Here is a 15896-nt window from a genome sequence, read left to right as displayed (position 1 = left end):
TGGTATTTGTCTTTTCTTTCTGACTTAGTTCACTCATTATGAGAGTCTCTAGTTCCACCCATGTTGCTGCAAATGGCATTATGTCATTCTTTTTTATGGCTGAGTAGTATTCCATTGTGTATATATACCACATCTTCCTAATCCAATCATCTGTTGATGGACATTTGGGTTGTTTCCATGTCCTGGCTATTGTGAATTGTGTGGGTGCATGTGTATCTTTTAAGTAGAGTTTGGTCCAGATATATGTATTTTCATTTTGCTTAGGGTTTTCTTTGCTGTGCAGAAAGTTTTAAGTTTGATTCGGTCCCATTTGTTTGTTTTTACTGTCCTTCCTCTAAGAGGTGGATCTGAGAAGATGTTGCTGTCATTTATGTCAGAGAGTGTTTGGCCTATGTTTTCCTCTAAGAGATTTATAGTGTCTGGTCTTACATCTAGGTCTTGAATCCATTTGGAGTTTCTTTTTGTGCATGGTGTTAGGGAGTGTTCTAATTTCATTCTTTTCCATGTGGCTGTCCAGTTTTCCCAGCACCACTTATTGAACAAGCTGTCCTTTCTCCACTGTATATTCTTGCCTCCTTTGTTATAGATTAGTTGGCTCTGGGTGCGTGGGTTTAATTCTGGGCTTTCTATCCTGTTCCACTGATCTATATTTCTGTCTTTGTGCCAGTACCATGCGGTTTTGATGATTGTTGCTCTGTAGCATAGTCTGAAGACGAGGAGCCTGATTCCTCCAGCTCCATTTTTCTTTTTCAGGATGTCTCTGGCTAGCCTGGGTCTTTTGTGCTTCCAAACAAATTTTAAAATATTTTGTTCAAGTTCTATGAAAAATGTCCTTGGTAATTTGATGGGGATTGCATTGAATCTATAGATGGCCTTAGGTAGTATAGTCATTTTCATAATATTAACTCTTCCAATACACGAGCATGGTATATCTTTCCATCTATTTGTGTCATCTTTGATTTCTTTCATCAGTGTCTTATAGTTTTCAGAGTATAGGTGTTCTGACTCTTTAGGTAGGTTTACTCTGAGGTACTTTATTCTTTTGGATGCAATGGTAAATGGGATTGCTTCCCTAATTTCTCTTTCCGATCTTTCATTGTTAGTGTATAGAAATGCCATCGATTTCTGTGTATTAATTTTGTATCCTGCGACTTTGCAAAATTCATGGATGAGCTCTAACAGTTTTCTGGTAGAGTCTTTAGGATTCTCTAGGTATAGTATCATGTCATTGGCAAAGAGTGATAATTTTACTTCTTCCTTTCCAATTTGGATTCCTTTTATTACTTTTACTTCTCTGATTGCCATGGCTAGGACTTCCAAAACTATGTTGAAGAGTAGTGGCGAGAGCAGACATCCTTGTCTTGTTCCTGATCTCAGCAGGAATTGTTTCAGCTTTTCACCATTGAGAATGATGTTCACTGTGGGTTTGTCATATATGGCCTTTATGATGTTGAGGTAGGTTCCCTCTATGCCCACTTTCTAAAGGGTTTTTATCAGAAATGGGTGTTGGATTTTGTCAAAGGCTTTTTCTGTGTCTGTTGAGAGGATCATATGGTTTTTATCCTTCAGTTTGTTAATGTGGTGTATCGCACTGATTGATTTGTGGATATCCTTGCATCCCTGGGATAAATCCCACTTGATCATGATGGACAATCCTTTTAATGTATTGTTGGATGCAGTTTGCTAGTATTTTGTTGAGGATTTTTGCATCGACGTTCATCAGTGAAATTGGCCTGTAGTTTTTTTTTGTGTGTGTGTGGTATCTTTGTCTGGTTTTGGTATCAGGGTGATGGTGGACTCATAGAATGAGTGTGAGAGTATCTTTTCCTCTGCAATTTTTTGAAATAGTTTCAGAAGGATAGGTGTTAGCTCTTCTCTAAGTGTTTGATAGAATTCGCCTGTGAAGCCATCTGGTCCTGGACTTTTGTTTGTTGGAAGTTTTTTAATCACAGTTTCAATTTCAGTACTTGTGATGCGTCCATTCATCTTTTCTATTTCATCTTGGTTTAGTCTTGGAAGATCGTACTTTTCTAAGAATTTGTCCATTTCTTCTAGGTTTTCCGTTTTATTGGCATATAGTTACATATAGTAGTCTCTTATGATCCTTTGTATTTCTGCAATGTCTGTTGTTACTTCTCCTTTTTCATTTCTAATTTTATTGATTTGAGTCCTCTTTCTTTTTTTCTTGATAAGTCTGGCCAAGGGTTTGTCAATTTTGTCGATCTTTTCAAAGAACCACCTTTTCGTTTCTTTGATCTTTTCTATGGTTTTTTTCGTTTCTATTTTGTTGATTTCGCTCTGGTCTTTATGATTTCTTTCCTTCTACTAACTTTAGGTCTTGTCTACTCTTATCTCTCAAGCTGCTTTAGATGTAAAGTTAGGTTGTTTATTTGAGTTTTTCTTGTTTCCTGAGGTGGGCTTGTATTGTTATAAACTTTCCTCTTAGAACGGCTTTTGCTGCATCCCATAGGTTTTGGAGTGCTGCATCTTTGTTGTCATTTGCTGCTAGGTATTTTTTAATTTCCTCTTTGATTTCTTTAGTGATCCATTGGTTGTTTAGTAGCATGTTGTTTAGTCTCCACATGCTTGCGTTTTTTTTTGCAGTTTTTTTCTTGTTGATTTCCAGTCGTATAGCATTGTGGTCGGAAAAGATGCTTGATATGATTTCAATTTTCTTAAAGTTACTGAGGTTGGATTTGTAGCCCAGGATATGGTCAATCTTAGAGAATGTTCCATGGGCACTTGAGAAGAATGTATATTCTGTTGCTTTTGGATGAAATGTCCTATAAATATCTATAAAGTCCATCTGGTTTAATGCTTCATTCAGGGCCAGTGTTTCTTTATTGGATTTTCTGTCTGATTGATCTGTCCATTGCTGTAAGTGGGGTGTTAAAGTCCCCCACTATGATTATGTTATTGTCAATTTGTTGTTTACAGTTGTTAGCAGTTGCCTTATATATTGTGGTGAACCTATATTGGGTACATAGATACTTAAAATTGTTATATCTTCTTCTTGGATTGATCCTTTGATCATTATGTAATGACCTTCTTTGTCCCTTAAAATATTCTTCATTTTAAAGTCTATTATGAGTATTTCTACTCCAGTTGATCCCCGTTTGCATGAAATATTTTCTTCCCTCCTCTCACTTTTAATTTGTATGTGTCCCTACAAGGGATTAATCTCCAAAGTTTATAAATACTTCTGACAACTCAATACCAAAAAAACAAACAACCCCATCAAAAAATGGGCAGAAGATCTAAACAGACAATTCTCCAAAGAAGACACACAGATGGCCAAAAGATGTTCAACATCACTCATTATTAGAGAGATGCAAGTCAAAACCACTATGAGATACCACCTTACACCAGCCAGAATGGCTGTCATCCAAAAGTCTACAAACAGTAAGTGCTGGAGAGGGTGTGGAGGAAAATGAACCCTACTACACTGTTGGTAGGATTGTAATTTGGTGCAACCTCTGTGGAAAGCAGTATGGAGATGCCTCAGAAAACTAAACATAGAACTATCATTTGATCCAGCAATCCCACTCCTGGGCATCTACCCAGAGAAAACCATGACTTGCAAAGACACATGTACTCCAATGTTCACCGCAGCACTATTTACAATAGCCAAGACATGGAAACAACCTAAATGTCCATTGACAGAGGAGTGGATCAGGAAGATGTGGTACATATATATACAATGGAATATTACTCAGCCATTAAAATGAACGAAATACCAGCATTCTTAGCAACATGGATGGACCTAGAAATTATCATGCTAAGTGAAGTCAGCCATACAATGAGACACCAACATCCAATGCTTTCACTGACATGTGGAATCTGAAAAAAGGACAGACTGAACTTCTTTGCAGAATAGATACTGACTCACAGATTTTGAAAAACTTATGTTCTCTGGAGGAGACAGTTCGGGGGGTGGGGGTATGAGCTGGGGTTGTGGGATGGAAATCCTGTGAAACTGGATTGTGATGATCATTATACAACTACAGATGTGATAAATTCATTGAGTAATAAAAAAAAAGAGGTGGAGGAAAAAAAAGATAATTTATATGTGTCCCTAGAAGTGAAGCTGGTCTCTTGAAGACACCATATTTATGGATCTTGCTTTTGTATTCATTCAGCCAGTCTATGTCTTTTGGTTGGGGCATTTAGTCCATTAACATTTTAGGTAATTATTGATATCTCACCAATATTTGTTATTTGTGGCCTTTTTGATGATAGCCATTCTGACAGATGTGAGGTGATATCTCGTGATTTTATTTTCATTTTCTGGTGATTAGAAATGTTGAATGAACATCTTTTCATGAGCCTGTTGGTCATGTGCATGTCCTTTTTGGAAAAATGTCTATCCACTTCTTTTTAATTAAAGATTTTTTTTGATGTTGAGTTGTATGAGCTGTCAATATATATTGGATATTAATCTTTTATCAATCATATCATTTGTAGCTATTTTCTCCAATTCAGTAGTTTGTGTTTTTGTTTTGTCAGTAGTTTCTGTTGCTATGCAAAAGCTTTTAAGTATAATTATGTCTCATTTGTTTATTTTTACTTTTATTTCCTTTGTTTTAGGAGATGGATTTAGAAATATTGCCATGATTTATGTCAAAGAGAGCTCTATGTCTTTTTAAAAAGTTTATTGGAGTATAGTTGATGTCTGTGTTTTCCTTTAGGAGTTTTATGGTATCTAGTCTTATATTTAGGTTTTCCCATATTTTTATTTTTGTATATGGTATTAGTATGTGTTCTAATTTCATTCTTTTTTTGTTTATAATAATTTTTATTTTTTTCTGTTGTAGCTGGTTTTCAGTGTTCTGTCAGTTTTCTACTGTACAGCAATGTGACCCATTTACACATACATGTATACATTCTTTTTTCTCACATTATCATGCTCCATCATAAGTGACTAGACATAGTTCCTAGTGCTACACAGCAGGATATCATTGCTTATCCATTCCAAAGGCAATAGTTTGCATCTGTTAACCCCAAGTTCCCAATCCATCCCACTTCCTTCCCCTCCCCCTTGACAACCACAAGTCTATTCTCCATGTCCGTGATTTTCTTTTCTGTGGAAAGATTCATTTGTGTGTATATTCGATTCCTGATATAAGTGATAGCATATGGTATTGGTCTTTCTCTTTCTGACTTACTTCACTTAGTATGAGAGTCTCTAGTTCCATTCTTGTTGCTGCAAATGGCATTATTTTGTTCTTTTTTATGGCTGAGTTGTTTTCCATTGTGTATCTATACCACATCTTAATCCATTCATTGGTCAATGGACATTTAGGTTGTTTCCATGTCTTGGCTATTGTGAATAGTGCTGCAGTGAACATGTGGGTACACGTGTCTTTTTCAAGGAAAGTTTTGTCCGGATATATATCCAAGAGTGGGATTGCTGGGTCATATGGTAGTTCTACATATAGTTTTCTAAGGTACTTCCACACTGTTTTCCATAGTGGTTGTACCAGCTTACAGTCTCACCAACAGTGCAGGAGGGTTCCCTTTCCTCCACACCCTCTCCAGCATTTGTTATTTGTGGCCTTATTAATGATGACCATTCTGACTGGCATGAGGTGGTATCTCATGGTAGTTTTGATTTGCATTTCTCTAATTATCAGGGATGTTGAGCATTGTTTCATGTGCTTGTTGGCCAGCTGTACATCTTTGGAGAAATGTCTATTCAGGTCTTTTGCCCATTTTTCAATTAGGTCATTGGCTTTTTTGCTGTTGAGTCGTATAAGTTGTTTGTGTATTTTAGAGATTAAGTCCTTGTCTGCTGCATTGTTTGAAACTATTTTCTCCCATTCTGTGAGGTATATATTTTTTTTATGGTTTCCTTTGCTGTGCAAAAGCTTGTCAGTTTGATTAGGTCCCATTGGTTTATTTTTGCTTTTATTTCTGCTGCTTTGGGAGACTGATCTGAGAAAACATTTGTGTGGTTGATATCAGAGAATGTTTTGCCTATGCTCTCTTCTAGGAGTTTGATGGTGTCTTCCCTTACATTTAAGTGTTTAAGCCAATTTGAGTTTATTTATGTGCATGGTGTGAGGGGTGTTCCAGTTTCATTGATGTACATGCAGCTGTCCAGTTTCCCAGTAACACTTGCTGAAAAGACTTTTTCCCATTTTATGTTCTTGCCTCCTTTGTCAAAGATTAATTGACCATAGGTGTCTGGTTTTACTTCTGGGTTCTCTATTCTGTTCCATCGGTCTGTATTTCTGTTTTGGTACCAGTACCACACCGTCTTGATTACTGTGGCTTTGTAATATTGCCTGAAGTCTGGGAGAGTTATGCCTCCTGCTTGGTTTTTGTTCCTCAGAATTGCTTTGGCAATTCTGGGTCTTTTGTGGTTCCATACAAATTTTTGGATTGTTTGTTCTAGTTCTGTGAAAAAAGTCATGGATAATTTGATGGGGGTTGCATTGACTCTGTAGGTTGCTCTGGGTAGTATGGCCATTTTTACGATATTAATTTTTCCAACCCAGGAGCATGGAATATCTTTCCATTTCTTTGAATCTTCTTTAATTTCCTTGATTAGTATTTTATAGTTCTCAGCATATATAAGTCTTTTACCTTCTTGGTCAGGTGTAGTCCCAGGTATTTGATTTTTTGGAGTGCAATTTTAAAAGGTATTGTATTTCTGTATTCCTTTTCTAATATTTCATTGTTAGTATACAGAAATGCAACTGATTGCTGAATGTTAATCTTATATCCTGCTACTTTTCTGAATTTGTTGATCAGTTCAAGTAGTTTTTGGGTTGAGTCCTTAGGGTTTTCTATATATAGTATCATGTCATCTGCCTATAGTGACAATTTTACCTCTTCCAATTTGGATACCTTTTATTTCTTTTGTTTGTCTGATTGCTGTGGCTAGGACGTCCAATACTATGTTGAATAACAGTGGTGAGAGTGGGCATCCTGTCTTGTTCCACATTTTAGTGGGAAGGCTTTCAGCTTTTGTCTGTTGAGTATTATATTTGCTGTGGGTTTGTGGTAAATGGCTTTTATTATGTTAAGGTATGTTCCCTCTCTTCCCACTTTGGTAAGAGTTTTGATCATGAATGGATGTTGGACTTTTTCAAATGCTTTTTCTGCATCTATTGGGATGATCATGCGGTTTTTGACTTTTTGTTTGTTAATGTGGTGCATGATGTTGATTGATTTGCATATGTTTGCATATGTTGAACCATCCTTGTGACCCTGGGATGAATCCCACTTGGTTGTGGTGTATGATCTTTTTCATATGTTGGCTAAAATTTTGTTGAGAATTTTTACATCTATATTCATGAAATATATTGGCCTATAGTTTTCTTTTTTGGTAGTATCTTCATCTGGTCATGGTGTTAGGGTGATATAATAATAGAATGTCTTTGGGAGTGTTCCTTCTTCTTCAAACTTTTGAAAAAGTTTAAGGAGAATGGGTGTGAGTTCCTCTTTGTATGTTTGGTAGAATTTGCCTGTGAAGCCATCTGGTCCTGGACTTTTATTTGTAGGGAGTGTTTTTTATGGCATATTCAATTCCATTTCTAGTGATTGGTCTATTTCTTCTTGATTCAGTTTTGGCAGGCTGTATGTCTCTAGAAAGTTGTCCATTTCTTCTAGGTTGTCAAATTTGTTGGCATACAGTTGTTCATAGTATTCTCTTATGGTTTTTTGTATTTCTGCCGTTTCCGTTGTGATTTCTCCTTTTTCATTTCTGATTTTGTTTATTTGGGTTTTTTCTCGCCTCTTCTCAGTGAGTCTAGCCAGAGGTTTGTCAATTTTGTTTACCTTTTCAAAGAACCAGCTCTTGGTTTCGTTGATTTTTTTCTATTTTTTTTAAATCTCTATTTTATTGCTTTCCTCTCTGATCTTCATGATATCGTTCCTTCTGCTGACTAGGTTTTGTTTGTTCTTTTTCTAATTCATTTAGGCAGTGGGTTTAGTTGTTGATTTGAGATTTTTCTTCTTTTTTGAGTAAGACCTGTACTGCGATGAACTTCCCTCTGAGCACTGCTTTTGCGGCATCCCGTAGATTTTGAGTGGTTGTGTCTTCATTATCATTTGTCTTGAGGTATTTTTAAATTTCTTTCTTGATTTCCTCATTGACCCATTGGTTTTTTAGTAGCATGTTGTTTAGTCTCCATGCAGTCAGTTTTTTTTTTTTTTTAATTTTCCTGTGGTTGATTTCTAGTTTCATGCCACTGTGGTCAGAGAAGATACTTGAAATAATTTCTACACTCTTATATTTTTTGAGGTTAGCTTTGTGCCCCAGAATGTGATCAGTTCTTGAGAATGTTCCATGTGCACTTGAGAAGAATGTATATTCTGATTTTTTTGGATGTAATATCCTGAAAATGTCAATTAAGCCTAACTTTTCATTATGTCATTAAGATCTGTTGCTTTATTGATTTTCTGTCTAGAGGATCTGTCCATTGATGTGAGGGGGGTATTAAGGTCTCCTACTACGATTGTATTCCCATCAGTTTCTCCCTTTATGTCTGTTAACATTTGTTGTATGTATCTGGGTGCTCCTATATTAGGGGCATATATATTGATGATTGTAATATCCTCTTCTTGAATGGATCCTTTAACCATTAAATAGTGTCCTTCCTTGTCTTTCTTTATGGCCTTCATTTTAAAGTCTATTTTGTCTGATATGAGTATTGCAGCTCCTGCTTTTCTGTCTTGTCCATGGGCATGAAATATCTTTTCCCATCCCTTCACTTTCAATCTATATGTGTCCTTTGCCCTAAGATGAGTCTCTTGTAGACAGCAGATTGTAGGTTTTTGCTTTTTCGTCCAGTCTGCCACTCCATGTCTTTTGATTGGAGCATTCAGTCCATTGGCATTTAAGGTAATTATTGATAGACATGTATGTATTTATTGCCGTTTTAAACCTTGTTTTCTAGCTGATTCTATCTTTCTCTTTTCTTCCTTCCTTCCTTTCTTTCTTTCTTTTTTTTTTTTGGTTGGATGATTTCCATTTATTTTATGCTTGAGTACTTTTCTTTTTAGTTTTTGTGACTATAATGTTTGGTTTTGATTTATGATTGCCCTGTTTTTTAAGTATGTTATCCCCTTCCTGTATCTACTTGCTTTAGCCTGATAGTCATATAGGCTTAAATACATTCTTAAAATAATAATTAAAAAAATTATATTTTCTTACTTTCCTTCCCCACATTCTTTGATTTTAAAGTCTTTTTTTTTTTTAATCTTCATGTTTAGATCAGTATGCTGGCTTTTTTGATTGCTTTCCAATTGTGGTTTCCTCCATCTTATTTCTTCTTACTTTTTTTTTATTTAGAAAAGCCCTTTCAGCATTTTCTTTGAGAATGGGTTTAGTATTGCTGTACTCTTTTAGCTTTTGTTTGTTGGAGAAATTCTTTTTTTCCCCATCTATTTTATTTTATTTTTTTGACATTTTAAGTTTCATTTTATTTTTTTTTTTGTTTTTTTTGTTTTTGTTTTTGTTTCATCTTATGAAAGTCTGATTTTTTTTTTCCCACTGTACAGCAAGGGGGTCAGGTTATCCTTAGATGTATACATTGCAGTTACAGTTTTTTCCCCCATCTATTTTAAATGATATTCTTGCTGGATAGAGTATTTTAGGTTGCAATTTTTTTTCCTTTCAGCACTTTAAATGTATCTTGCCACTCCCTTCTGGCCTGTAGTATTTCTGTAGAGAAATCAGCTGATAGCCTTCTGGGGTTTCCCTTAGAATTAACACTTTGCTTTTTTCTTGCTGCCCTAAGAATCTTCTCTTTATCTTTAACTTTTGCCATTTTTATCATGTCTTGATGTGGTCCTATTTGGGTCTGACTTGTTTGGGGCCCTCTATGCTTCCTGTATCTTTTTTTTTGAGACAAATAGGAAATTTATTCTATACTTTATCCCATTTTGTATGGCTTTCATCTTTACTATTATATATTACATTTCAATTTGTCTTTAAAAATTAGCATTATATTAAAATTGTGTGTATTATGCAACTAAAATTTATAAAGAAGAAAGCCTTATATACCATTAAATATTTTATATAGCATAATAAAAAGAATAACTTAACTGGTAAGAATAACAAAAATAATACACCCTCTGAAAATAAGTAAAATATAAAATGCATAAATTGGGTAAAAAACAGTGTAACTATATAAATATGTCCTCACAATTTGTTACATCTTATTGATTCTTCAATAAAGGCATTACACCATTCTAGGTGATGAGATAAACAAGACATTATAGACCTTACATTGTACCATGGAGAGAAATGGTTATTAATAATACAGTTGTAGAACTGTATTATTTAATTGTACAGTTGCATTATTTAATTATAATTATCATTCTTTGATGGAGAGGAAATCAGAATCAGATCTAAGAAGACTTCAGCATTCCAAGAATGATGTCAAATGACCCCCTTCATGGTGGATTATGCATTTATTTACTATGAGATATATTTCTTCTCCAGAGATTCCTTGTTTGTGTATCAATTGTAGATTTTTGGTTTGCAGTTATTCTGAAGTTTTGATATGAGTCTATATGTATATGAGATTGTTTTAAGGTGTTGTTCTCTTAATTGCAATTTCATCTCCAGTGTCCTGCATTTGTACCCACCTCTTCTCATGATTTCTGATTTTGGTGGTATAATTGTGCATGGATGATTTCGTATCTTTACTGTATATGTACCTTTACAGGTGAGCCTTGTCATTTGTGGAATTTTTGTTTCCTGTTGAGCTGTCTTTTCTTTTCGGCCTAGAGAAGTTCCTTTAGTATTTGTTGTAAGGCTGGTTTAGTGTTGCTGAATTCTCTCAGCTTTTGCTTATCTGTGAAGCTTTTGATTTCTCCTTCAAATCTGAATGAGAGCCTTGCTGGGTAGAGTTATCTTAGTTGTGCTTCTTGTATCTTGATATCAGTTTCCTTTAGATTTGGAAAGTTTTCAGCCATAATTTCTTCCAATATGTTTTCAATCCCCTTTTCTTTTTCTTCTCCTTCTGGAATTCCTAGAATAGTAGATTGGCCTGCTTTATATTATCCCATAGATTTCTTATATTGCTTTCGTGTTTTTTCCATTTGGTTTTCTGTCTGCTGCCCTGATTGGGTGATTTTCATTATTCTATCTTCCAAGTCATTAATTCATTCCTCTGCATTATTCATTCTGCTATTTAGCACCTTTGGCTCAATTTGCATCTCTGCAAATGAATTTTGTAATTTTATACGTGCCTTGTTATATTTTCTAGTTCCTTTCTAAAGTAATGTGCATTAGTGTTTATATCTGCTCTTAATTCCTTGATATTCAGCCTTAATTCCTTCAATATTTTCACTACCTCCCTTTTGAACTTGGTGTTTGTCAGACTTCAGAGGTTTGCTTCATTTTTTGCTGCTTCATGTGTATTCTGTTCCTTAAACTGGGAATGATTCCTGAGCTCCTTCATCTTGCTTATGTTTCTCTTTTTCTGTGAGTTCAGGGAAGCCAAACTGTAGTCTTAGAGGGCTACTTTTATGCAGGAGCACCCCTTTGTATTTTGTGGGGGGTTACTATTTATTTTTGGTGTGGGAGTTTGAATATTTGCTGTCTCTTTCTTCAGGGTGAGCAGGCTGTTACCCCCAGGATGCTGAGTGTTTCCAGGGAGAAGGAGGCAATGGGTAGGGCTAGTAGTCAGTGCCTGGTTTCTGGGCTCTTAACAGCAGCAAAGACCTGCGGTAAGGTGGCACAGGCTACTCCTAGTTGCAGGGCCCTGGGAAGTGGTAATGAGCCTAGGCAGATTTACGAGGTACCCAGAGCATTTGGCAGTGGCAGCAACAGGGTGTGTGAGTTCCCAGGGGAGCGAGAGCCACAACAGGTAGTGTTCATTTGCAATGCCCTCCTCTGAGATGATTGGAGCTGCAAGTGGTACCTGTTCAGGGGCCCTAGTGGTAGTGGGATACACCCACCTCTGGAGTCAGTGATAACTGTGGTGGTTTGCCCCTGCCACCTGCAAACCACTCAAGAAGCACCTTGTCTCACTGAGTACACACAGGAGGTGCTGCACAGGCTGCTCCTAGTTGCAGGATCCTGAGAAGTGACAGAGGTCAAGTGTGTGGGCACTGCCTGGAGTGTTCAGCAGTGGCAACAACAGGACTGGTGTGTTCCCAGGGGTTTGAGAGCAACAATAGGTGGTGTTTTGTCACAATGCCCTCCTCTGTGGTACCCTTGAGGTGAATGAGGCTGCACATGATGCCTGTTCATGGACCCCTAGTGGTGGTGGGCTACACTCTCTGGAGTCAGAGATAACTGTGGTGGTTAGCCCCCACCACCTGCAGACCATGCAAGAAGCACCCTGTCCTACTTAACTCACACAGGAGGTGTTGCACCTGCTGCTCCTAGTTGTAGGGTCTTGGGAAAGGACAGTGATCAAGCATCTGGGCACTGCCCAGAGCATTTGGCAGTGGCAGCTGCAGGGTGGCTGTGTTCCCAGGAGGTTGAAAGCAACAACATGTGGTGCTTGGTTGCAGTGCCCTTTTTTTTTTTTTTTTGTGCTGACCCCTGAGGTGACTGGGGCCCCCATGGTAACATGCTACACCTCCACCTGGCCTCCGAGACAACTATTGCAGTCCATCCCTGCCACCTGTAGATCACGCAAGAGGCACCATGTTGCACTTAGCCCCATGCTGCCCTTAGTCCACACAAGAGGTTCCTGATCACCCATAGCCTGCACAAGAAACACCTGGTCTCCCATAGCCCGAGCAAGTGGCTTCTCGCCACCTGTTGCCTGTACCAGAGGTGCCCCACCCTCTGAGAGCCTGAGCTGGAGTATGCAGGGAGATTCCTATGCGTCTGCCTCTCCTCCTCTCGCCCTCCCCAACAATGGTGCCTTTCTTCTGAGGACCCAGACCTTCTCTTGGGTTCCCTCTACTGTGGCATTCCATTCCCCATCCCATAGCATACTGCTCCCCTGCCTGTGGTGCACTGCTCCTTAGCCCCTCAGGCTGGCCCCACACAGCCAGCCCTAGTCCTCTCTCCAAGACTGACCTCCAGATCCTAAGTCTCAGTGCCCAGCCCCCGCCCAAGTGTCTCAGGCTCTGGTGTCTTAGCCAGTGGTGCAAGTGATCTGTGTGGCTCTCACTTTACTTTGTCCTCAGTCCAGCTACTGCCCTTTTCTTGGCGACTTTGAGGCCCCTCCAACTCAGCTAATCTCCTGGTCAGTTAGGTGGCTTCCCAGGGTGTGGGTTCCTTTTGTCCTTTACAGCTCCCTCTCAGGAATGCTAGTCCCCTCGTGATTCCTTTTCTTTCTTTTTCTTTTGTTCTACCCAGTTATGTCAAGGGTCTCTTGCCCTTTTCAGAGGTTTAAGTTCTTCTGCCAGCATTCAGTAGATGTTCTGTGTGAGTAGTTTTACACGTAGAATTTTTTTTTTTTGATGTGTTTGTGGGAGAAAGTAAGTGCAACATCTTACTCCTCTGCCATCTTGATCCGCATCTCTAACTTCATTCTTTTACAAGTAGGTGTCCAGTTTTCCTAGCACCACTTATTGAAGAAACTGTCTTTTTTCCATTGTATATTCTGGCATCCATGGACATAGATTAATTGACTATAAATGCATAGGTTTATTTCTGGGCTCTCTATTCTGTTCCAATGATCTATGTGTCTGTTGTGCTAATACCATACTGTCTTGATGACTGTAGCTTTGTAGCACAGTCTGAAGTTAGGGAGCCTGATTGCTTCAGCTCCATTTTTCTTTCTCAAGATTGCTTTGGCTATTTGGGGTCTTTTGTGTTTCCATAGAAATTTTAAGAAATTTTGTTCTAGTTCTATGAAAAATGTCATTGGTAATTTGATAGGAATTGTACTGTCTGGAGATTGCCTTGGGTAGTATGGTCATTTGGACAATATTGATTCTTCCAACCCAGCAACATGGTATATCTCCATCTGGTTGTGTCTTTTGTTCATCTATGTCTTAGAGTTTTCAGAGTATAGGTCTTATGCATCTTTGGGTAGGTTTATTGCTAGGTATTTTATTCTGTTTGTTGCAGTGGTAAATGGGGTTGTTTTCTTAATTTCTTTCATTGTTAGTGTAGGGAAATGCAAGCAATTTCTGTGTATTAATTTTGTATCCTGCAACCTTACTGAATTCATTGATGAACTCCAGGAGTTTTCTTTTCTTTTCTGGGAGGGCTGCCCCAAAACATATGAAGTTCCTGGGCTAGGGATCCGATCCAAGCTGCAGTTTCAACCTATACCCCAGCTTCAGCAACACCAAATCTTTTAACCCACTGTGCCTGGGATTGAACGTGTGTCCTGGCACTACAGAGATGCTGCCGATCTCATTGCATTACAGCAGGAACTCTTCTAGGAATTTTCTGGCAGCATCTTTAGTATTTTTTTGCAAACAGTGACAGTTTTACATCTTTTCCAATTTGGACTACTTTTATTTATTGTTCTCTGAATGTCATGGCTAGGACTTCGAAATCTTTGTTGCATAAAAGTGGTGATAATGGACATCCTTGTCTTGTTCTTGATCTCAGTGGGAGTGCCTTCAGCCTTTCACCATTGAGTATGATATTATCTTTGGGTTTGTCACATGTGACCTTTTAGTATGTTGAGGTAGTTTCCCTCTATGCCCACTTTCTGGAGAGTTTTGTTTTTGTTTTTTTGTTTTTTTTAATCAGAAATCGGTGTTGAATTTTGTCAAAAGCTTGTTCTTCATCTATTGAGATGACCATATGGTTTTTATTCTTCAGTTTGTTAATGTGGAATATCACATTGATTGATTTGCAGATATTGAAGAATCCTTACATCCCTGAATAAACTCCACCTGATCATGGTGTATGATCCTTTTAATGTATTGTTGGATTCAGTTTGGTGAGATATATAATATACATACACACACACACACACACACACACATATATATACACACACTTTTTTTTTTTGCTTTGTAGGGTCACACTTGCAGCATATGAGGGTTCCCTAGCTAGGGGTTGAATCAGAGTGTAGCCGCTGGCCTATGCCACAGCCACAGAAATGTCAGATCCAAGCCACGTCTGTGACCTACACCACAGCTCATAGCGATTCTGGGTCCTTTACCCACTAAGCAAGGCCAGGGATCAAACCTGTGTCCTCAAGGTAAATGCTAGTGAGATGCGTTTCCACTGAGCCATGACAGGAACTGCAGTTTGGTGATATTTTGTTGAGGACTTTTGTGTCTATGTTCATCAATAATATTGGCTTGCAATTTTCTTTTTTTGTGGTGTCTTTGTCTGATTTGGCATCAGGGTGATGGTAGACCCATAGAATGAGTTTGGGAATGTTTCTTCCTCTGCAGTTTTTTGGGAAGAGTTTCAGAAAGGTAGGTGTTAACTCTTCTCTAAATGTTTGATAGAATTTGCCTGTGAAGCCATTTGGTCCTGGACTTTTTGTTGTTTGGAAGTTTTTTATTTATTTATATATTTTTTGTCTTTTTGCCTTTTCTAGGGCTGCTCCCGCAGCATATGGAGGTTCCCAGGCTAGGGGGTCTAATCAGACCTGTAGCCACTGGCCTATGCCAGAGCCACAGCAACATAGGATCCAAGCTGCATCTGCGACCTACACCACAACTCACAGCAATGCTGGATCCTTAACCCACCGAACAAGGCCAGGGATTGAACCCGCAACCTCATGGTTCCTAGTTGGATTCGTTAACCACTGTGCCACGACAGAAACTCTGGAAGTTTTTCAGTCACAATTTAAATTTCAGTACTTGTGATCGATCCATTCATATTTTCTATATTCATATTTTCTATTTCTTCTTGCTCCAGTCTTAGAAGATTGTATCTTTGTAATAATTTGTCCATTTCCTCTAGGTTGTCCATTTTATTAGTGTAGAGTTACTTGTGGTAGTCTCTTATGATTCTTTGTATTTCTGTGGTGTCAGTTGTAATTTCTTTTTTATCA

The sequence above is a fragment of the Sus scrofa genome, chromosome 5, assembly GCF_000003025.6.
Source record: "Sus scrofa isolate TJ Tabasco breed Duroc chromosome 5, Sscrofa11.1, whole genome shotgun sequence".
Classification (NCBI taxonomy): domain Eukaryota; kingdom Metazoa; phylum Chordata; class Mammalia; order Artiodactyla; family Suidae; genus Sus; species Sus scrofa.
This window is presented reverse-complemented; position numbering follows the sequence as displayed.